The 24598-nt window shown below is 36.4% G+C and overlaps 1 long non-coding RNA gene across 1 annotated transcript; it reads left to right on the top strand.

The window, feature by feature from the left end:
- The first annotated feature begins 5109 nt into the window (after positions 1-5109).
- LOC121631531 lies at positions 5110-24006 on the top strand. The gene is made up of 4 exons (XR_006008759.1): positions 5110-5306; positions 5988-6119; positions 23183-23240; positions 23646-24006. It is a non-coding gene; the product is annotated as an uncharacterized LOC121631531 (long non-coding RNA).
- The last annotated feature ends 592 nt before the right edge of the window (positions 24007-24598 follow it).

Here is a 24598-nt window from a genome sequence, read left to right as displayed (position 1 = left end):
CCAGGAATCTCAGATAAATTTCAGCATGTCTTTCCCTTGTTGAATTATTCCTTCTTGCATCAATTTTTAGAAAACTTATTTTTTCTACATATGTTTGTCGGTTGTCCTACTTTTTAAATGTTAAATTATGTAATTATCTATAGATTGAAACACATAGAAAACTCTAAAGGGCAAAAGAAACATACAACTACTGCAAGAAGTGACTAATGCAGATAATGATCCTCATTATTAGATTGTTTTAGTGAAGCTAAAAGATGAAGGTTTAAGTGAGCTCTCTGTGAATCCTAAGATTTGTTCTCTGAGCTAGACTCCAATACTTTTTTAATTATTTTTTTTAATGATTGCACAGTTACATTGTGTAAAAACACTCATCTTATGGCTGTATTTTCCCCTTATCTTCATTATAGCAAGTGGAGAAGCCAGAGTATGAAAGTCAATTTATAGCTTGCTTTGTCATATTTATGTTTATTCTGAGCCTGCAACACATGAAATGAGATAAATAGAATCACAGACACATTTGTTGTCTGCAGATATGTGCAGATTGTAAAATGATTGATGACATTTTATCAATTAGTCTTTATATAAAATTCTGAAATACTATTTGGAAACACTTTATTCTTTTAAAATACAAATCTTATTTAATGTTTCTGGCTGAAGCTCTTTTTGGAGTGTATGATTGGCTCGTTGTAGCCTCTTGTGGCTGTGCAGCTATATGAAAAAACACATTTTCAGAGAAATGAAAATATCATTAAAAAGGAAAGGAAGAAAATAAGAAAGCTGGTTTTGCAAATGTAATTTAGTGAATCACTTTGCCTCCTTTAGTTTCCCACAGGGCTAATCAACATGCATGCATGTACCAAGCTAGCAAGCTACAGTGACCAATCAGGAGCATTCCTTGTGCTGTTCCAGTTAGAAAAAAGGGCTCCTTTGCCAGTTAATTTGCTTCAAATTAATTGGCTTTTCACACTTATTACTGTGGAGCCTAAGGTTAGCGATAAATCGGATGGTTGCTGCTACCTGAAGCAATTCCCTCTCTTGTGGATAAGACCATACAGTCTTGCTTTGGATTCACACGTTGGTTTAATTCATTCCTTTATGTAAAAAGCTGTCTGAAAAGGAGAAAATAAAGAGGGGCTGAAAAGCACACATGTATAAACAAGAGGCCCTAAGGGGTGATGGCGCCAAATGTGTAAAAGAAACAAACTTTTCAAAAGGGCAAATGAGAACAGAATTACCAGCTCCAGGTATAAACAGATACTGAGTGTAGTTATTACAATGTGCATTACCTTGTGAGCATATTGCCAATAAAAGCGACAAATGAGAAGATGAAAGATTAAACTTGAGCATTAAAAATATGTTTAAAGGATGAACAGCATGTGCAGTAAGATAACCTCTTTAGTAAATACTATTTTAGCTTCAGGGCAGAAAATAAGTCAACCCCCTGCAGAGAATTATAATGATGATGATTGGGTGATGGGCCAGAGCCATGAAGAAGTATTTGTATGCAGTGCATGAGTGAAAATTTCTAAAGGCAGGGTTTAATAATCAATGTCAAGGCTTAACATTGCTACTAACAATTTTTTTTTTTTTTTTTACCAATAGGTAAACTTGAAACAACACATAAAAAAATCTCATGGACAAGTTTTTAAAAACATTAAAAACTGGACTTTTAGAGTAGTCACACTTCTTTGCATGATGCAAAGAAATCGTCATATCTATTGTTTTGTGAAATAGCGGTGGCATGAGCCCTTGGTTTTTGTATTCCTCCTGTTCTCCCCCATCCATTTCCATATAGGGGTATTTCTCTAGCTTTAATCAAGAGCACAATTGTTTGATTTGAGAGCAAGATATCTTGTTTTCAAGCATAAATATATAAAAATTCTCACATTGCTCTTTCACAAAACTCTGCTCTCACACTTGAAAAGACCCTTCTTGCTCTCAGATATATCGTTCTTCCTTTCAAAACTCTGCTCCTCTTCTCAAGTTTAGTGCTGCAGGTTCAGATCTCCTGCACTCAAGCGTGGTCTCCTTCCCTCACACTCAGACATATTCTCTGCTCTCTCAACTCTTGCGCGCTTGGATGTTTTTTTCCTCCCTCGGGTTGCTGAATGAGCTGTCTGTCAAACGTTCAATAGAACGTTTGACGTTCTTTCATTAATGAATGAATGAAATTCAACTGAATGACTGTACAAAGGGAAAAAACTACATGCAAAAAGAAAATAATGAAAAAGAAAATAAAGAATAATAATGATATTGCATCATCAAATCACAATAGAAAGAAGTAAAAAAAAAAAAAGAGTGGGGATAAGTAAACACTTTATTTGTATTTCCCACCTCTTTCTACATACACACATCTAGATCTCTCTCTCTCTCTCTCCCCCCTCATATATATATATAAATATTTGTGGATGTGGGCTGGTTGTGGATTTTAGGAGATCCAAAACACCAGCAACATCTGTTTCAATACAGGGCGTCAATTTGAAAGAATGATTATAAATATCTTGGAGTGATATTGACAGTAAACTGGATTGGGTTAAGAATACTACACTTTACAAGAAGGGGCCAGAGCCATCTCTATTTTCTAAGGTCATTTAACATCTGCCAAACACTGCTTAGGGCGTTTTATGAGTCTGTCGTGGCCAGTGCTATCCTCTATGCTGTTGCACGCTGGGGTAGCAGGCTGAGGGTTGCAGACACAAACTAAACAAACTGATCAGCAGAGCCAGTAACGTTGTGGGGATGGAGCTGGACCCACTGAGGGTGGTGTTGGAGAGGAGAATGTTATCCATAATAAAGACAATACTGAACAATACCTCCCACCTGCTTCACAACCTGCTGATCAGTCACAGGAGCACATTCAGTGAGAGACTGATACCACTTAAATGTTCCATTGAATGACACAGGAAATCATTCCTACTTGTGGCCATCAAACTGTACAACTCCTCCATATAGCAACAACATCCACTGTTATGCGTTAGCACTGTGCACTACATTTATATTTTTCTGTCATAGTGATAATACTGTACATATTACTGGTGCAGAAACATGATTGGGATTTGGAAAACGTAGCAGAAAAACTAATGTTTTGACAACCTGGGTTCTTGGAAATATACCGGTCCACACTCTAGACTACTTGGTATATATACAGACGTGGACAAAATTGTTGGTACCCTTCGGTTAATGAAAGAAAAACTCACAATGGTCACAGAAATAACTTGAATATGACAAAAGTAATAATAAATGAAAATTCTATTAAATTTAACCAATGAAAGTCAGACATTACTTTTCAACCATGCTTTGACAGAATTATTTAAAAAAATAAACTCGTGAAACACACACACACATATATATATATATATACTACATAGATATTCAAATCAACTTATAATATCCCATATGTTTGGCTCCAGACTGTTCTATAAAGTCACCCCACAGCATGCTGTGTGTATACTTTTCATTGCTGTTTTTACTTTGTGTTTTTTAAAATTTAGACCTCCCCTAAGATTATAGTCTCCTTCTCTTTCTGTGAACATTCTTTTGATATTTTTTGGTTGTAGATTATTTCTTGCTTTTTACATTATTTCCACTGTTTTAAATGTAATCAAATCCATACATTTCAATGTGTGTGGTTTTGTGTAAAGGAGGGTTGTGTGTTCTCTGTATCCTGCTTTGTTTGTTGTCCTTATTGCTCTCTCTGCAGTGTGCATATCGGCTTTAGGGTGCTATATGTAAGGATTTTGCATCCAGAATGTGACTTATTTTTAAGAATTTCAGTGCATTTTGCCAACTTTGCTCTTACATGGGTTACTTGAGGTTTCCAGCAGATTTTTTGGTCCAAGATGACACAAGGAATTTCATTTACTCTTTTTTTTAATTTAATATTTGATATTTACTATTTAATTTTATTTACTCTTTGTTTTTATCAATTATCAATTCTACATGTGATTCTGTGTTATTCAGACAGACAGTATAATATTTGTTTTGCTCAGATTTAATGATAATTTAATTCTATTAAACTACAATTTTTGTTAGTTTAGTTGTGCTGTAATCATCTCCAAATATGCTGCAAATTCTCCCTAGAACAGAAAATATTTGCGTCATCTGCAAACAATACAAATTTCAGTCATTTTGATACTTTGTATACGTCACTAATATATTGTTATAAATAATTTTGGACCTAACACTGACCCCTACAGGCCTACAGTTTGTGAAATGGTGTCTATCCCTATAACAGTTGTATCAACAGTTTTGCAGAGTGGTATCAATAAATCCTATAAATTTTGTATAGCTGTCAGTGCTACAAGGCTGCTTTCACTAACCCTAAAAGTTAGTAGAAGTTTCACTAACTAGATTATTTTGCATAGTTTCAAAATTTTTTTTTTACTGCTGTGGGAAAGAATACAAATACATTGATATACTCAAGTCTGCACTGGTTGCTTTAACTGCAGGAGAGTATTTTCCCCATTTTGAAAACAAGCCAACTATCCATCTTGACAGAAGAGCAGTTCGATAAGACTGCAGAGCTAATTTCTCTGTATTGCTGACATCTTTCCTGCTTTGGTTGGCAATCAGATTACCGAAGATCACATGTGTCTGCTAAACAAATGTGTACCTAAAAAAAAAAGAAAGACAAAAGGGAATCAATCATTTGAAATAGTTTAAACAAAAACAGATGCTGGCAAAGACAAACTGTGCTGTCATTTCGGTTAAGTCGGTCCCGAATCCACCACCTGCGGCATCTGACACATTTTTAATAACACAGTCATCTTTTCTTTTCCTGCTTGTCCACTGATCAGCAGTCAGTTAATTTCCTGTTGGGTGTGCTGTAAACACCACACACATGCACAATTCATATATAGGCTCCACACCTATATATGCACACACTGGAAACGAATACACCAAAGACAATAAATCAATTTCATATGCAACAACGAATCTTTAAATACACATCTTCTAAAAGTCTTATCTTAGTTCTTTTCAAAGGTTGTGTACCTTGTAATTTGCCTTGTTTTGCTCAGTGTTTCCTATAAGACCCCTTGATTGTCTTGATTGTTACCACCTGTTTCTCATTATCTTTAGCTTCTGTGTGTCTTGTATCTCCTTCTCCCTCTGTCTACCCAGGCTTATACAGCAGTTTTTTTATTTTCTTTTATTCCCCTGAACCTTTTTGTTCCTTTAAAATCTTTTTACTGTTAAAAAGAAAGAAAAAAAAAGGGTAAGTGAACTTTTAAAAAAATAAGGCATCCAGCTTCAAAACTTTATTGAGTTAACTAAACTGTGAGGATCTGGTGTTGCCTGAACATAAAGTAGGAGGGTAGCTCAAAGTAGAATGTTAAATTTAACATAATTTAGTTAGATATTCATGTTTTTGAGCTAAAACAACTGATAGTAAGCTAAAAAAAATCGTTGAACGAGTTGCGGTAACTGGGTGAGTAAATCTGAATAGTAGTCTGAAATTGGTCCAACTTTAATATTTTGATTTATTCTCTTAATGTAGATTGATGTAACATTTTTTTGTCCTCCAGTTTTCAGAGTACGCTAGTGGTGGACAAAGTACTCGTCTCCAATACTTGAGTCAAAGTATTGGTACTCGTAGTCAAATCATACTCAACTACAAGTAAAAGTAGCTCGGTCAATATTTTACTCAAGTTAAAGTACTGAAGTACTTACTTTTAAAAACAGTCCTACTTAAATATTCAAAAGTACATGCATTTTAAAATACTCAAGTATTCAAAAGTACTGCTACAGCTGTAAAGAAACAGTAAACATCCCAAAGTCTTCTAAGAGAACACAGCAATCTATAGGGGCACCTGTGAGAAGGAATACTGTAAAAACCACGAACAGCAACAAACACAACAACAACTAGTATATGTGTGTGGGTGCGTCTGTATGTGTGTATGTTTCTGTGTGTAGAGGTGTGTGTGTACTAAGCATCAAGAGGGAGTTGTGTTGATTAATCATGCAAATGCAACCGTGACCCCTCCAAGGATCAGAGGCAGACAGAGAGGACCCCAAGCCCCAGACAACCAGCAGCCACCACAGAGACCAGAACCGCAACAGCCCACCGCAGGACCGGCCACGCTTCCAGACAGAAGGAGACAGAGGAAGGCCGCAACCTGGTAAAAACAGGTTGTAGTCTAGATGAAAGGGTGGAAGCCTTTCCTACCACATTCCTTTGGGATCTATAATTGTGCTATTATTGGTAAAATGAACTTTTCTGTTTATTGGAATAGCTACTCCTCTTTGCTTGGAATTACATGGGCTGAATACACATGAGAAAACTGTGCTATAGATAGCATGTTAGCTGTTGCTTTTAATAAGTGACTCTTCTGTACAAAACAATGCCTGCCTGTAAATCCTTCAATTTTACAACCTCTTTTCCTTGGAACCAGCTCCATGTACATTCCATGTGACAAACCTCAGCGTGCTCATGATCAGACTAGTAAAGTGTCATATGCTTACTAAAGAGCGTGTATATAAAGTACATTTTCTAATATCAGTATACCGCTTTTGAGTGCTTTTCCACTCTGAAACTACCTAATGATATCCTGACATGTAGAACTCTGCTAAAAAAAACAGTGTATACCACCTTTAAAAACTTCAGCCTAAAAAAGAAATCAAAACATTTTTATTTCAACACTTATAACACTGATAACAGAATATACTTTCATAATTCAACATAGAAGCTTACAAGGCAATGACTGTTCTCCATAGATAAATCTAGCTTAAATCCTCTCACAACAAAACTTTAGTAAGACAAACTCAGTTAAGAAAAATAAATCAAAGGACAAGGAACTACAACATTTTACACTGAAATAACATCCACTCAGGTTTTAGAAAATGAATGTAGTCCAAACTATTCAAACTTGAAGAAGTCCTTATTCACTTTCAGTAGAAACTGGTTTTCAAAGTTGTGTGAATCAATTCTTCTCCTTCTTGGGCTAAAGATTGATCCAGCGACACAGCCGAGGCTGGTAGGGCAGTGTTTAACTGGAGTGACAGGCTAGATACAGCTGGGTAAGATCTTAAAATATCTATACCTCCAGCTGTGGATGCCAGGTATGCATCAAGTTGTTTGGTTGTTGTTTCCTGGGTGTGTATGTGCTTCATGTTGGAGAAAAAATCCTTAGAAATGCATGAGGAGTCAGTTTGCTGCAGAGGAGGTTCATCATGATCAGGAAGATACACCTTGATGTAACTAACAGCTAAAAACAAATAGTTTTCATTATCAGGGTACGCATGTGTACCAGTTTCCAAAAAATCAATGCATTGTCAGCCTGTTGGAGTAAAACTCCTAAACTTGCTCTAAGTTATTTTGCTTTTAAGGAATAAACCAGCAGGTCTTCTGTGTATAAATATAAAGTTGACTGATTGATTTAACTTTAAAAAAAGCAGAAATGCAAACATGACTGAATATTTAATGGTAGATGTTTTCTTTACCTGGTTTAAGGACCTCTTCATCAGCAGTCCAGGATTTTTTTAAGCTTTGGATAAAGAATGGCTGCAGCAGCTAGCTCTGGGTCAGACATCATTTCCCCAAATGTTTCTTCAATCCATCTGGCAGGGCATCGATTCGCAGCTTTTGCAGAATCTCACTAACACTCTGGTTCTGTCAAGCTTGGACATGAGGGTGTTGATTGTAGGGAGCAGCCATCCCATCTGAATGTTGGATTTCCCCTGAAGTATGTTTATTGCCTTTGCAAGTGGAGCCATGGTGTTGGCAATGTCAGCTAGACTGTACCTAACGCACACAAAAACAAAAAAATGTTTGGGTGAATGTAAGCCCTGGTACACACATAAGGATTTTTTTTAATCTTATGAGGTTTGAGACCTCACACGTGAAGATAAAACAATCAGTTTTGATCATATTGTGTGTGGTGTGCTCCCAAAATGTAATCACAGAACAACACACACATAAAAATGCTGTTCCTCAACTGATTTACAGTCTAGTCCTCTTAGCCGGACAAATGTCGAAACATAGAAGAAGAACCATAGCAACAACCGGCAAAAAACGAAGAAGAAGAAACATAGTAACAATCGGAAAACGTGGAAGTATGGAAGAGGATATATAGGACGAGGGAATGATGTGGTCTTGGGACTACTGTTAACAAAAAAAGCCAGAACTGAAAAAAATAACAGACTGAAGACAGCGTGAACACGGACTTTATTTACTTCCTTGTTCCTCAGCCAGCTCGCTCTCTGATTGGCTACATTCTGTACCATGTCACCATCCATGCAGTCACAATGCACGAGTTGTCGACGTTCCTCAGAAATCGGCTCTAAAATATTAAACATATTCAATAGTCCCGTTTGTCAGCTATGACCCGTTACGGAGCGGATTATCAGGACAAAACAGCTCGTAACACACCACATGATATTTGGACAGGGAAATCTCATGATGATCAGGTGTTTGCCATCCCAGGTCGGGAAGAGGCAAAATCGGGACAAAAAACAGCCCAAAAATGTTTATGTGTGTACCATTTAAAAAAATGAACCATTACTTTTTTTCTGGCAAATTCCAAGATTCATTTGGAATTATTTTTATGGGTTCAGCATAGGCGATAATCATTAAGTATTAGTGTAGGTAATGAAACACCCAAACAAATAATTACTTCTTACATTGGCCCATAAAGTGCAGTCACAGCTATCACAGCCCCCTCTCCTTGTTCTTTGAGGCTTTTCAGGAACCACTTTAAAGCCAAGTAAAAGGAGTTCTATATTGTTGCATTGGGTTGCACCAGTGTAGGTTTGCAATGTTCTTTAACCACCTCTGCAGCAGCAGTAGTGGACCTTGCAGTCTTGTTCCAGAGAACCTGACGGAGAAGACAGACCTTAAGAATTTCTTGTAGGCCTCCACCTTGTTTGCATTATTTGCATCCACTGTAGAAACCAGATTCAACAAATGACAAGCGCACCAATCATGCTTCGGAAGTTGGTATTGGAGACCATCTTCCTCAGTCATAATGGTGCCAACATCAATGAATTCCACCTCCACATCCTGATCATCTTGTGTTGGATCTTCATCAGTTACCTCCTCAGCAGTAACATAGTTGTTTTCATCTTCTCCAAACATTCTAAATGCTTTAATGAAGGTTGAGCCATTATCAGTTGTGGTTCTAAATATCTTCTTACGGATTTCATATTCTGAGAGTGTCATTCGTCGCATTTGCCAAGACGTCAAATGTGTGAGTGCCCTTTAACTGCAGAAAGCTTCTCAAAGCTACTTGGATGCAGCCAATGGGCTGTAACACCAATAAAACCCCTCCCCCTCGCAGTCCAGCAATCAGTTGTTGTGGCTATGTATGGCATCTTCCTCATTGCTTCCTTCACCTGCTGCTTCATCGTTGATGTGGCTTGATCAAGCTTGTGCTGCACAGTAGTTTGAGACATGATGAAGCAATTTGGCTGCAGATCTTGGGCAAGGCTCTGAAATGCTGGCTGCCCAACAAGGGAGAAGGGCTAGAGACGTGAACTACAAAGTTGAGTACTGCCTTTTCGACTCTTCTGAGAGACTTGCTTTGTGTCTTCAAGCTTCATCTGTTTGAGATTCTTAAAAGATGTCCCACCCTCATATTTTCTCTTTCAGGCTGCTGTAGTCAGTTCACTATATTTCTTCAGCTAACTTTTGTGCTTCCTCTATACAAGACAATATAGAACTTCAGTTAAAAATAGTTAAATTGGCATTAAAAAAAACACACACATTGATGGTGCTAGGAAACTGAATAAAAAACAATCCCAGTGCATTTTATTACTTTTGTCCTTTTAAAATATATTATTACAACTTCACCACACCGCAGAGTAGGGCTGAGCGATATGACCTCAAATCAATGTTGCGGTTAATTGAACACAATTGGCAATTATTGATTATAATTAGCAGTTATCTAAGTATTGTTTTATTTTTAGCCCTCATAACTAACTCAAAGTTTTTGCTGCAAATATTTTAATAGAAAAACAGATATTGGTTTTAAAACAGGTGAAAGAAAGATCACAGTTTAACTGTATATGGTCTCAACCCCAAACTGCTCCCCGGGTGCTGGAATCTGGCAGCTCACTGCTCCTAGGATAGATTAAATGCAGAGAAAGAATTTCCCAGTTTAGGATTAATAAAGTATAATAAAGCAAATAATAAAAAAAGATAATTTTAAAAAATATTTAAGAGGAATAATTTAAACAACTGACATGGCAAGATTACATCAGTTATTGTTTCTGAATGTTGGTTTTAATTGCCCAGCCCTACTTTAGAGTGAAAACTCATTCTATAAGCTCACCCTTGTGCCTATGTGAGGATGGATGAAGATCTTCAGTTTACAAAAACTGCTGGAGTCTCAGCAGAAAACAGCCTTGCAGCCAAATGCAGTATTTTCTGTTAGGGCTTCAGGAATGTTTTGTGAACTGAAGATCTTCATCCATCATTACATTAGCACAGGGGTAACTATTGAGTGAATTTTCAGTCTACAGTTCAGGAGTCTCCAACTCCGGTCCTCGTGAGCTACTGTCCTGCTGGTTTCAGATGTCTCCTACTACAACACACCTCTGCACAAGCCTGTTAATGACCCAGTGATTTGAGTCAGGTGTGTTGCATCAGGGTGGCAATCTTTGCTCATTGTGGAAATCTTGTGGATGCTGCTGCTTAAGGATGCTGCACAAAAAACCCACAAACAAACAAACAAACAAAAAAAGCATCAAAAGTTTGGACACACTTTTCCATTAACTCCAAAAGAAAAATGCGCCCAAACTAGTAGTGTATATTTTATAAAAAATATTTAATCTAAGAACTGCAGCTGGACTTGGACTTAAAATAAACAGATCAAAATCTAAAATCATGCAGATCAACAACAAAAGCATGAATCCTTTAATCCCCGGGGACCAGATATTGGAAGAGGTTGACAAATTGACGCACCTGATTAGTGTAACTACTGTGGTAAGAAGAGGATGTAAAGACAAGAATAGGAAAAGCAAGAGCAACATGTTAAATTGGGATCTGGAAAATTACAAAACATCTCACTCAATAGCTACCAAGATCAAAACTTCAACTCCAATGTTAAGACTGTATTGCTGTATTGATCTGAAACTTGGAGGACCACTAATGACATCACCAATAAACTGCAGTCTTTCATCAAACACTGCCTGAAACGAATCCTCTGCATCTTTTGGCTAAATAAAATTAACATTGCCCTGTGGGAACCAAACAAGAGATCCAGCTGATGAGGAGAAAGTGGAGATGAATTTGTCTCACACTAAGAAGAAGAAACAAAAAGGCAATAACCAAGCAGACTCTAACCTGGAATCCACAGGGCGAGCGAGGCAGAGGAAGACTCAAAAACGACATGGAGGAGTAATCAAGAGGTAAAAAAGATGGGGTGGATGTGGAAAGAGATAGAGAAGGTGGCTAAAAACAGAAGAAGGTGGAAACAATTCATCAATGGTCAAGGAATACAAAATAAGTACATATGTTTTGTTTTTTTAAAGAAAAATTAAACAGTTCAACACGGTGAAAAAGGTCACTTTGGCAAGACCTGTTTATGCACACCTCTTGGAGTAAATGTCAGTGTAAATGTACATTGTTGTGCATTTTATAACTTTTATTTTGCACGAACTTATTAGTATGTTTCAAGCTAACCATTTTAAATGACTGTATGTAATAAATCTGACATATTTTATATTTGAAGTATAATTAATGGTGATGATAAGCAGTTGAAGTGATCAGCTTTAGTGAAAGAGTGGACAAACATAAATTAAAGTACTAAAAAGTACTAAAAGTAAAAGTAATACAAAATTGTAGCTGTAGCATTTGAAAACTAATAAAACATTACTTTTTGACCCTGATTGTAGTGGTAGTTTTCAATGACCCAGAAGGGAAACAGGTTTTCCTTTACACAGTAGGAGGCTTTGCTTTAAGGTTTTTTCGTTAAATAAAATGTAGGCAGACAGGAAATGGAGTAAAGAGAAGCTATTATAAGCTACTTATATATAAAAACATCTGCAGATATGAGTTTTCATATAAGTGCAGTACAATATCTGGATTTAGATGTTTCATATGATATAATTTAGTTCAAACTGCTTCTTAAACCTCTTTAATGATTTTGAAGTCTTTGAAGTTATTGTAAATGTTGCATGTAGACATCTGGCACAGTAGTATCTTATATAGTATAGTACACAGCACAAAGTCCCTATACACTCCCATTTGAAATGTGATTATATCTAGTATGAAGTATGCTTGCTGTTTCAGAGTTAATAAATATTTCATAAAGAGAAGCGTGAAAAAAAGCCTGCAGAAGAAATGATGACAAATTTAAATAATGCCTTGGAAGCTCATCACAGCAGCTACAACCTGGCCATCATGCCAAAATGGTTGTATTCCTGAAATTATGTTCCTGAAGTCCACTGCACAGCATGGTAATGATGCTTTACATGCTTTAATATCTAGGTAAACAATAGTTAACTGCTGTATTTAATTAAAATTTGAGTAGGTCCAGTTAGAGAAAATTTCTTGAAGGTCCAGAAAATCACATTTTTTAACAATTCAATGTGATTAAATTTATGTAGCTTAATAGTTGTATCATCATCTGCATGTAATTAAATGAATTCAATACAAACAATAAAAAAATTTGGTAGATATTTTTTTTTAAGTAACGTAAAACTGAATTTATATGAATGATGATGTTCTCCTTACAAAATCAAAAAATTGGGCAAAATTGAAAAATCAGATAAAATAAATAAAATGTAAAAATGATACATGTTCAGACTTAATTAGAGAAAAATAAAATTTCCCCTTTTCTGACTCCAAAGTCTTCATTAATTTTACAGATAAATGTAAACAATTGAACAGTTTAAGAAGCTCATTTTCTTCCCCTCTTTTCCCCGATTGGTCACTGTTGTGTGTTATTTCTACAAAGTACTGTTAGTGATAATACTCTATTTAGTTTTATAATGCTGTATCCAATGATACATTAATTTTACATCATTTTAGTCTGGCAACTCAGACTGTACTGAAAAAAGTCATGTCTGTAAGGGTTGAGCTACTTCATGTGTTTTTACATAAGAAAAAAGCAGATGGACCAAAAATAGCAAAACATGGCTTGGAGTTGTAAGAGTTAAGAACTGTTGGTGAATACGGCTCATTGAGTTCCATCACAAGGGATGGCTGAATATTATTAAAACTCACCCCAAGGTCAAAATAAAACTAAATCCAACTTAATCCATCCTTCATGTGTTATTTAAAACCCTTAGGAGCTCTCAAGGTGTTGTCAGTAAATAATACATTGGAGTCCTGTGACCACACATTATTAAAATGTGGCTACAATTTAGTCATAACATTCCCATGTCTTACTAACTTGTGACCATAAGTTATTAATCTTTCAGGCATGCATTCATATTTTTAATACCAATATCACTACTGGGCTTTGTAAAAAATGACTTAGAAAGAATTTAATTTTAAGCCCTTCTACTTTTTGGCAAACAGAATTTCCTGCACAATCATAAGCCTAAGATTGGTGCGTGATTAACAATAAAGCTAGTCCATTTGGAGCTTGGTTTTGTTTATCTATCAACTATTATTCCTTCCTTTCATTTCTGTCCCCACATTCATTTTTTGACAGTTATCCTCTTGGTGTGCAGCAAGGCTCATTTGTCAGTAAGCAGCTCACTCTGCTAGGCATGGGTATCGTTAGCCAGAGACAACAGTGCCTTGTTTCACAGCTGATGACCCTGCCAATGTGGGATCCAACCCTTGATTAAAAAGTAAAAGGAAAGCACCCTGTGGAAACCTTGTAAATGATGAATAGTTGAGCTCGGAGGGAGTTAACAGCATTTAGGAGGCAGTACCAAGAAGCCAGTGAGATACCACATAAATGAGATGTTGGTATAGCCAGCAAAAAGAACAAAAAAAAAAAAAAAAAAAAAGCTGTCAAAACACATACATGCAAACACCACCACTGACATGTAGGAATGCTTGCACACACTCACACGTGACAATACAACATATGGCTTTGACATGTAAATGTAAATAAATTAGTGCCTTTCTTTCTCCCATTTGTATAATTTGTCCTGCAGGAATTGCTCAATTCATCTATTTGAGAGTAGACACTGATGCAATTATTTTCCTCCTGCTTTTTCATTTTCACTTCACTGCTTTTGGAAAATATTTCAAAGTTTTCCTGCTTTAACTGGGGGAAGCACAAGCTTTATATTTATGTGAGGATCAGCTTAAACATTCTCCATATTTCAAACTTGGCTTAGCCTCTCTGAAAGTGGCAGGGTTTGCCTTAATGAAAAGACTCTTTCCCTTGTTATATCTTTCATGAGGTCTGGTTTTGAATATGCACATTCTTGCTAATCTATTGATCTATCCATTCAACTTATCCTTTCAAGACACTTTTGAAAACCCACCTGTTCTCATTGGCATTAAATTTAGATTAAACTGGCCCACCTTGATTTCTATAATTTAGTTTTAAATTGTTTTAATAGGAATGTAACTGTTAATGCATTTAATGCAGTGCACTGCAAAAAGAACTTCAGAGGGATGATGCTACATCTTTTCAGTGAATCTGTAACCATCATGCAAAAAAAAAGCTCTTTGCACATAAATGTCTGATGTCTGTCTACATCTTTTAATCAATAAGCGTTAAGTATTTTTTGTCCTTGTGTTTCAAGACATTTCCCAAATATAAGCAGTTTAATTTAAGTGTATTCAGGTAGAATCCCTAGGCTAATAACATGTTAATATTAAAGTCAGCAGGTGTCATGTGACAATGAAAAGAGAAATAATCTTGTTGACTCTAAACCAGGTATTTGTTGCAGAGTTTGTTTGGAGTAATTCTTGTCCTGCACAGGCTGCTGTGAATAGATATTTTTAAATTTTATTTTTTTAGGGTGAGAACAGCTTTTTTAAAAAATGCATAACTTCAAACTGCATTTTGAGGAAAAACTGAAAATATGCCAGTTGTTAATTTCTTTTAGTAGTTACAGTACATATAGTTTTTAGATTCTTTACATTGTTGTACTATAAATGCACATGGAAAGGCATGATTTTTTCTAGGCATATATATTATCCGTTCAGCAGGCAAAATCACACTTTCCGAAGATTTCCCGATCAGCAACATGACAGATCTCTGCTTTGCTTTGCTTGTGTTTACTTTAGTTAATTTCTCATATTTGTCCACTGAAATATTTGGACTTTCCAGGGTGAGAAAATGCTGTTCTGTAATCACAATCTGCCATGTGTTACAGAAAGAGACACCACAAGGCTGCAGGGGGTTCCAGAGGGAGGATAAACTAAGGATGGGTCAACCGGAGACACGCCATAACGAGTCAACAGTGCAAAGAGCACAAACACAAATGTGCACAAACATACAGGAAACATAGTAAAACTGCCAGAGAGGCTCTCATCCTTAGATGAAGTTAATAAAGTGTACACAGTTAATGAGCCTTCTGTTTGACTACATTAGCACTAAGCTAATTATGTGCTGGTAAATGCTAGTAAATGCTAATGTGAAACAAAACCTGCTGCTAGAGTGCAGATGGGAGTTTAAATTAGGGATTTGGATATTTTCATTTCTGCACAGTTCTAAAGTGGACATGATCACCCATGTCTGCTAACATATATTGGAAAAATAAAATAAAGTTAAAAAGACTCAACTGCGTTTTATGAGGCAGTCTTTGGCTTCTCCATTAATAATGTTATCAGAATATCATGATAATTCAGCCAAATTCCTAAAAGAATACATGGATTTATTTATGTTTATTTCAGTACATATTTGAAGTTTGTGGTTGATCTTGGATTTTTAGTGTGAAAAACCAGTTGGTTTGGAATTCAGTCATCTCTCATGATCAGTTCTTGTCAGTTTACAAAAACCACAGAACAGTTACTTATTAAAGCTTGTGTCTGTTTGGAAAGATGTTAACATTAAAAATTGATCAAAACCATATGTCCTGATGAAATCCTCATGAAACGTAAATATTGTTAATAATTTCTGCTAATAAAACTTTGTGGATCTAAATTATCACTATGACTGTTAAGATAGAATTGTCCAGTTTGCTTTCATGCTCATTAAAATATAGAGCCTTGATTTACAGACATAAAGATGAGAGCCTCAAATTAAAAGATGGGATATTTAATAGAAAATGAAATGCACAACCCTCCATCAATTTTCCAAAGTGCTTATCATATTCAAGGTCACAGAGGACCAGAGCTTATCCTGTTGAAGCACGAATTTAATTTAAACCATTAGTGATGCAATTACACCTGTGACAAAGTGGTCTGATTAACGCTGTAGCTAAGAAGAAAACTTTGCAATGGTGTGTTTAAATGGTTCAGAGAGAAGGTGCTGGATATTTGCATTTTGTGTAATACAAAGAAAATGATCCAGTTGTAGAACAAACCTTGAAGGATGGTATAAATTATATTGGACCAAAATATCTTCCATTAGCAGCCCCTCCTTCTGTAGACAGAACAAATATAATTTCATTTTACACCTGAAGAAACACATTAGTTTCCCATGCGTTTCCATAAGGAACCCCTTTTCTTTCTTTGATGATAGCAATGTGCTTCTGAGTAGTTTTCTTGTGCTGACACAGCGCTGTGATTTGCTCCACTTGTCCATATAATGGGGTGTCACCCCACCAGCAGCATATAGCTTAAGTCTTTTATAGGGTGTTTCCATATATTTTACTTAATCTCTGAATGACTTTTAACATTAAGCTGAAAGGAAGCCACAAACAAAACTTCAGAAACACAGACAGCCCTAAAAGGAAGGAGACAGGCATACAGACAGGTGGACAGACTGTCATGCTGCACAAAAAAACTGAACCGACGGCAAATTTTCTATTGACAACATGCTATTTGATGAAAATGTGTTCATTCAGTGTGACTTGCTGCTGTCAGAGAAAAAACACTTCACCATATGTTTACTGTACTTGTCATCTACTTACAGTCTGACTGGAGTACAAAACTAAAATGAGAGGCAGTGGAGTGGGACTGAGCACCCCCCCCTCTTTTATTTGTTTTGTTTTTACTGCATTCATCATTCTGCTTCAGTCTACCTCTGTATCCATTATTTTTTCATTATTTTGGATATATTTCTTTGTTTCTGACAATTCTTGTCTCTCCTCTGAACTGGAGTGTGACATGCTGTCAGTAAGAGCTTCACTGTTTTTCACCCTGTGCACCTGCCACATGAAGCATTTTTGATCATTGAGCCATACAACATCTTTCTCCACCACCTCGCTTTCTTCTCTGTTTCTCTAACCTGTGTTATGTGCAGTTGAGTTTCTTTGGAAAATAATAAGAGCAGAATCTCAGACCTGAGGTATAACTATTTGCAAAAGGTGAAATTCCAGAAGTATCCATGAGTCCATGAAGCAATTTTCATTTATGATGGAAATTTAAAGTCCCATTGCTTTAATGTTCTAGATAATCATATTGAAAAGATATTAGAAAAACCATCGTGAGTTTTGTAATGTTCTGCAGATATCTATCTTTGTAATTTGTGTAGGATAAAAAAATGATGAGAATGTGAAGCTAACTGTCTCCACATCAGACAAACCTTAACCCACATTAACATGTTTTAGCACAGTAAAACTTTTCTTTACTGCTTGCGATTATTGAGTGTGGAGGTGGAATCACTTTGGAAGACATTAGTTCATTAAAAAGAAGAAGGGGAAAAAAAGATGAGGAGACACAATTGACTATTTCTACATAAAAATGAGTATCAAGGAAAAAGGCTAAAAGAGTAAAACGACCATTGTGAATACAGTACATTTGCTTTAGTTCAAAACTTAACATTGGAATATCTTTAAAGTGGATTTCAGTCAATGATTCCTTAAATAATTCATTTTCCATATTTTACATTTCATTCTATAATTTTCCTTCAGGGATTCATAAGGTAGTCTTTCATTTAATTTCCACTTTATTTCATGTAATTTTATTTATTTTTATGCTTTGGAGGAACAAGCATGCATTTTCTGGCTTCAAGAATTTTAATAACATTGTATTTCAAGGACTGTAAAATTGATACAATAATCTGTGTTTGTTCATTTTCCATATCATCTCAGTCTTGTTCTGGGTTGGGTATCTGAACAAATCCTTTAAGGTAGACACACGCTGGAGTGAATTCACACAAACTACCAGTTCCTTTAAACTGAAAGAGTGCTAACCTTGCCGTATCAGTCAAAACAACCGACTTATAATAATGTTATAACCCCCCCCCCACCCAAAAAAAACAAAAAAACAAAGTTTAGCTGATTCATCCATTTCTATTGTTTAGTATTGTCAATGACCTTTAAGTAACATTTAAAATGAAAGTGGACTTTGAAATGTGTCCTGTAGAGACAATAGTCCTGAATCAAGGTTGTTGTTAATGCAGTGAAGTAGAAGCACTGAATTACTTCAGATTAATTGTGATTCTATTTCACCTTAAGATGCTACTCTAGAGAGATGTGATTTCATGGTAACTTAAAGTATTCTTAGTTAAACCTCAAACTTATGTATGAGGTGGAAATTTTAATCAGTAATCCTATTTTTTTTAAGTTTTTTTTTTTTTTAAAGCCTCTTATTGAGTGCCTTGAACTAAATCGTGTCGGTTGTAAATCCCACTTTATTTTAGCCAAACTGTCCTGTTTTCAGGTTACTCTCAGATGGTTGAGAGGATTAAACTTAACGTTTTATTCATTATTTTTACTCCACTGTTAATGTGATACTGACTTTTCCTTCCCACTGTCACTGAGACTTTTGTTACAGTTTGTGGGAAGACAGGCAGGAACCAGGAAGAGCAGACGGTGGATTCTGGAAAGCGGTGACAAGTTTATTTTTGAGTGGTTACAGAGTCTTTGAAAGTTACTGAGGCAGGGGGTGATGGCAGGGCAGCAGGCCAGAATGAACAGCTTGTGGTTGGTCCTTTAAACTGGAAAGCAGCATTCCTCTGTAAGGTAGGTAAACGAGACAAAACTGTTACGAGTGAGACTGTACACAAAAACTCTATGAATCTCTTAATGGCTGGCGTTATACCACTAGGGTAAGGCAACGATCTGACTGCAAACTGGCTCTTAAATAGGCTGGTAGCGCCAAACAGCAGCAGGTGTGTGGCATCTCCCATTACCACCAGGTGAGGAGAATCTCCAATTACCACCATGCCCAGTAAGATCTCTGAATCACAAGGTGCAAAAACAAAATATGACAACATAACAGTCAAACACAATCCTGACAACTTTAATCCAAGGACGTCAAAGTTCGGTCCTCGAGGGCTACTATTTAAATCAAATGGATCCAACAGCTTGTTGTCAAGTTGTTCATAATGACCCATCAATTTCAGTCAGGTGTGTTGGAGCAGGGAAACAACAAAAACCTGCAGGATAGCGCATCTGAAGTTTGACACCTGTATTTAATCACATTAAAAGAAAAGTGTTTGATTGTCACAGGTGATTTGTCATGACATAATTTAGATTCAAAAGGAAAGCTATCAAAGCACATATAAATGATCTAAAGCTTTATGTCCACATTACATTTACATTTCCTGATAGGACACTACATGTCTCTTTATATTTAAAATAAAGTGAAATTCTTAAAAATTCAAAACTTCTGCTGTCAGTGTGCGTCTGTACCATTTGTTAAAAAAATATATTCAGCCATTTTTGTTAAAAACAGCAGTGCTTACTACTGACCATATGGACAGTGAGGAGGGTGATTATGGTTCAGAGGTTTTTATAGACTTCTGAAACTTTGTCCTCAGTAGACACTTGTAATTTTTTAACACACTGCATCTGACATTAATTGAAGCTGACTGCTGCTGCTGTTACCTAAAAAGTAGGAATCCTCCAACTTTTTAACAATAAATCATTCAACGCTCTGTTGAAGGTCGTCAGTAGAGTCAGAAACTGTTACATTAACTATTTTGCAAAACAAAAAATAAATAATAATATAAAAAAAAAATCCCCAAAAAGTTTTTTTCACATTTCCGTTTTTTCATTTTGCACAATTTAGTTTATTTTCACACCAAATTTAAAACCCCCAATATTTTTATAAATCATTGTGTTTGTCACCTTTCAAAGGTTATCTTGGAATTTATTCAACATGTATATAAAAACATGAATATTACATGGTACCATGAAGTGTTTTTTTTTTTTTTTTTTTTTTTCTTCCTGTCACATACTGCAGTGATGACTTAGCGATCAGGTTTTGGTAATACAGTTTCTTGACTGTTAAGACACATTTCTCCAAAGCTTCTCTCCTTTGCTCCAAACTCTGAACAAAAAACCAAATTTAAGCTACATTCACACAACCTCAGACTCTTCTTGCAAAACCAAACTCCCCTCAAAACGGTTTAATCTGTGCCCATAATTGAACTATGTTGTCAATTCCTGTCCCAAATCAATCAAAATTAAAAAAAACATGACTGAGCAGTCACTAAACACTACATAGAAAAATAGAAAACACTGCTCAGAAAAAGTGTTCACTTTAGGCTAAATGCATGTTGCAAAACAAATAATCTGTGCATTTAGCACTTGTATACAGTACGCCCACATAAAAATAAAGTACAAACATACACAAATGAGAAGCCACAGCATCATTTCTCTGGACTGGGTCAGGCCTCAGGACTTCATCCACATCACAGGCCACATTTAGTCAGGCCAGGCAACGGGGGGAAAAAACCCCTGGCATGCTGTATCTAGGCTTGGAATACCTCCACACCCACACCACAGGCTAGATTTACCCTGGTGTAAGGTTGGCGTTCATATACCTTCCACTGCCATGAGAAGGAAAGGAAAGTACGGTAGAAGGCAAAGATTGATAAAACCTTGGTTCCTATTGAACCACTCTAACCTGGGGGGACTGTGAAAACTCACATTTTCCCAAACAACACAGACGGGATGCTCATCCTGCTGCCCTAACAGAGCATCTTGCATGTGATGAGGAAAATGAGCAGGTGAGTGCCCCAGGTTGGCATGATGGTGGACAACTCCATGATTGCTGATGGCAGCACACAATGTGATATTGCCACCACGCTGCCTGGGGACACCAACAATTGGCCAATCACACTGCGGCCTCCTCTTCTCCTTTTGGTAAATTAAACTCGGCTTCATCCATGTAGAAGTATTCATGAGGTATTTCCATTGCATCCAGTTGAAAACTCTGTAAAAATAGATAAAGTTTTGTAAATGATACAGAAAGTGATTTAGGCCACTACTTACAGTAATTAACATTGGATGTGTCTGGATATATACTAACCTGTACAAACTGGAATCTTTGCTCTTTGACTCTGAGTTGTGATCAAAGGGCACTCTGTAAAGCTGTTTCATGTGCGGTCTGTTGTACTTGACACGGTCGACTAGAGAGGCTGACACTGATACCCTCAAATTTTAAATGGTCCTCAATGATCTTCTGCTGAATTTCACACAGTTTAATTGTATTGTTCTCACAGACCATATCAACAATTAGGGTCTCTTGGTGTGGGGAGAACAGACCTGTCCTCCCACTCCCATCTGGCAGTCTTTCAATTCTACAAAAAGAGAACATGCAGTTATAGAAATATACATGGAATACTAGGCCTACAAACAGTTAGACTAACCCTCCATTACATTACTACAGTACATTGGCACAGTGAGGCTTATATATGTTCCCTCACATTATTAGCCATAAGTGTGATCAATTTTGAGTTATTGTATTCAACCGGTGACATCTGTGCTTTAATTGTGTTTGACTTTTGCCACCTGTGCTCACCATTATGCAACACAGGTGCATCATAATGAAAATGTGTTGGCAAGTTGTGTCTAAACATGTGAAAAGTGCTTATGTTTTTGCCAAATGAGTGACTGATTAAATCAGTGGGTTCAGGCAACCGAGCATTTGGTTCAGACAATAGGGTTTAATGTTTTAGCAATTGAGAAAAACTGTAAGACTAATAAACCGTTCACAGAACCTGAAGAAAAGAAGAAGACGATTACATTAAAAGCACTTCTGTTTCTACTGTTTCACGCATTCCTTGTCAGCATTGCTTATAGGTAATCTGTCTTTTGGCAGCTCTTAAATCATGACGTATAAAATAAACTTCAAGCATAGAAATATATAATGATGTTACCAACATGATGATCACTGGTTAAATCCAAATCTTATTTAAATATTTGCATGTAAATGTTGGCTATTGTATGTGTATAATATCAAACATGTTAAAATACTTTTAATGATGTGCTGAATTGTGGTCAAGATGAAATGTTGTTCTGATGATGTAAGAGGGCAATGTGCATCCTCTGACAAATGGAGTTACCTCCCTTTTAGCATTGCTGTTGCTGCATCATTAAGTTAGTTTTGCACTAGGAATGAGACTTGTGAAATTCACACTTTTCTCATACAGTGAAAAACTTGTGACTTATTCATGATGAAGCTGCGCAAAAAGAGGAGACTGACAGCTGATGTAGGGACAAGACAGAGCAGCACTATGCAGGAACAACAAAGTTTTCAGAACAGTCAGGAGGAAAGTGTAAAAGATCCACTGAAAATGACAGCTAGTTTATTCATTTACTGGAGCTGTATGCCTCAGAAACTGTGTAGCTAGCTTCCAAACTTGCAGGAAAACATTTCACTTCATTGTCCAAATTTGATGCTAGTTGCTCATTAACAATGAAAGGTCAACTATTTAATATTTTGGAGGTGCAGTGTTAACTCCCTCTGCCATGTGCTTCCAATCTCCATGAGCTACTTTTAGTCCACACAAGTGTCAACCTAGCACCTTTTCATCTGAAAGTGGCCAAGCCTGTAAGCTTTTTCCAGAGTTTGCATTTTGCTTCTTTGGCAACCAGAGTAAGACAGATGGTATCTTTATGTCCTGTATATGCTGTAAGAAAGTCAAAGGCTATGACATGTTTTCATGGGAATTTCACAGGAGGTTGCATGTGCAAATGGAGCAGCACTGAAATAAGTATTTTCTGTGTACATGTTTGATATCTGGAATAGCTAGTTCCATTATTTATGTGTATGTATAATGTGTTGCAACTGGGCTATGTTTCCATCTTTATTCAGTAAACACTTAATTAGCAGTTATTTGTCTTTAATTAGCAGTTTCATTGTGCTCAGATTGACTTAATATATCATGACAGAAAAATTAAATACCTCACCCATTCTCTAATGTTTCCATTGATGTCAAATGTTTCTGCATCTATAAATCTAGGATTTATACCTGTATATTCTGCTCAGGGAAATCCAGTCAGCCTTGCAGCTGCAGCTTCTTCTTCCTTGCCTGGCCTGCTCAAAGGTAGGCAGGATGTGAGTTACTATGGTAATGATATGCTCTGTCTGCATCACTCACATTTCCATCACATAACTGGCTAAAAACTGTAGTCGATGCAAACACCAAGTGTCCCACTCTCAGTCAATGTTTATTTTTAACCATTCACCATTCATGAAGGTGTATTTTGTTCAGTGTTCTTCCCAGATGACCAGCATGCAGATGATGAGAAGTAACTAACTAAACGTAATGGATAGAAACAGTAAAGGAAGTCAATAGAATTAAATTTTACAGCCTAAATGCAATAAGTTAAGATGAATTCTGTTCTTGATGTCCAGTAACTAAAAGTCAAACTGTAAGGGCAGGGTTTCAGTTTATAGATGTTAACACTTGACACTGCTCTGTGTCTCCTATCCTCCTTTCCTCTCTTAGGCTGAATTTGGCAGATTTACAGCCCTCCTTATTTCTACGCGTCAAGATGTTTATAAAACTAAGTAAGAATTCCCTGAGGAGTGGTGACTCCTGTTCAGCTGCTCTATATATTACTTCATGCTGCAGGCAGCAGATTACCAGCCCCCTCTGCTTTGCTCATCTCTACATACTTCAAACATTTGTTGTTATCACTCGGATCATAGTTTTTCTCTTTTTTCAGTTTGAATTTGTCTGTCGGTGTCTTGGATCGATATTGTGTTATATGATTAGTCCTGGTCGTATCATATTCATTGCTTTTCATTTTGCTCCTGTATACAGGTGTAGCCTATATCTAATTCTTTTTTCCATTTTCAACATTCTTGTCAGCTTTGCTTTCTGTTGCTTTGTTTTATCCTGATTGCCACACCATTAAGTGATGAGCTACCTCTACAAAAATAACCTTTGGCTTAATTTGCTCAGTGCCAGATTCTTTCGGTTTGCTTTTGTAACTTCCTTGCATCATCCAGGTCTGTGTTCTTGTTCTGCTTTCCAATGTATTTAGTTTATTTTACAATAAAGACTGAATTTTTATTCACCTGTCCGCCTCCTGTCTGTTAGTCCTGTGTTTAAATCACTTTCATCTTGCAACCATGGAAATGACTGGTCCTTTTTGCCTGCTCTCATTAAAGCAGCATATCCTTTCTGTGTTTAACTACTCTCTATTTGCTTATTTGAACTTTGCTAAACTGTACATTTATCCCATTAGACCCACTTAACCTAACTACCTCTACGTACATTGATTAGCTTTGTGTTTCACATATGCTCTCTTCAGCTATAAAAGTAACTCCAGCTTGTGAACTTTTGTTTCCAACAGTCTCTCAGTAACAGCTGAAATATTATCTGCATAATAAGGACTCCTACTTGAGCAGCTATAATGACAGCAAGTATCTGTTGGTTAATGAAGGTCAGTGTAG

This window comes from Melanotaenia boesemani, chromosome 20 (genome assembly GCF_017639745.1).
Source record: "Melanotaenia boesemani isolate fMelBoe1 chromosome 20, fMelBoe1.pri, whole genome shotgun sequence".
NCBI classification, from domain to species: domain Eukaryota; kingdom Metazoa; phylum Chordata; class Actinopteri; order Atheriniformes; family Melanotaeniidae; genus Melanotaenia; species Melanotaenia boesemani.
Note: the sequence above shows the minus strand (reverse complement) of the source record. Positions and strands in the feature narration are given on the sequence as shown.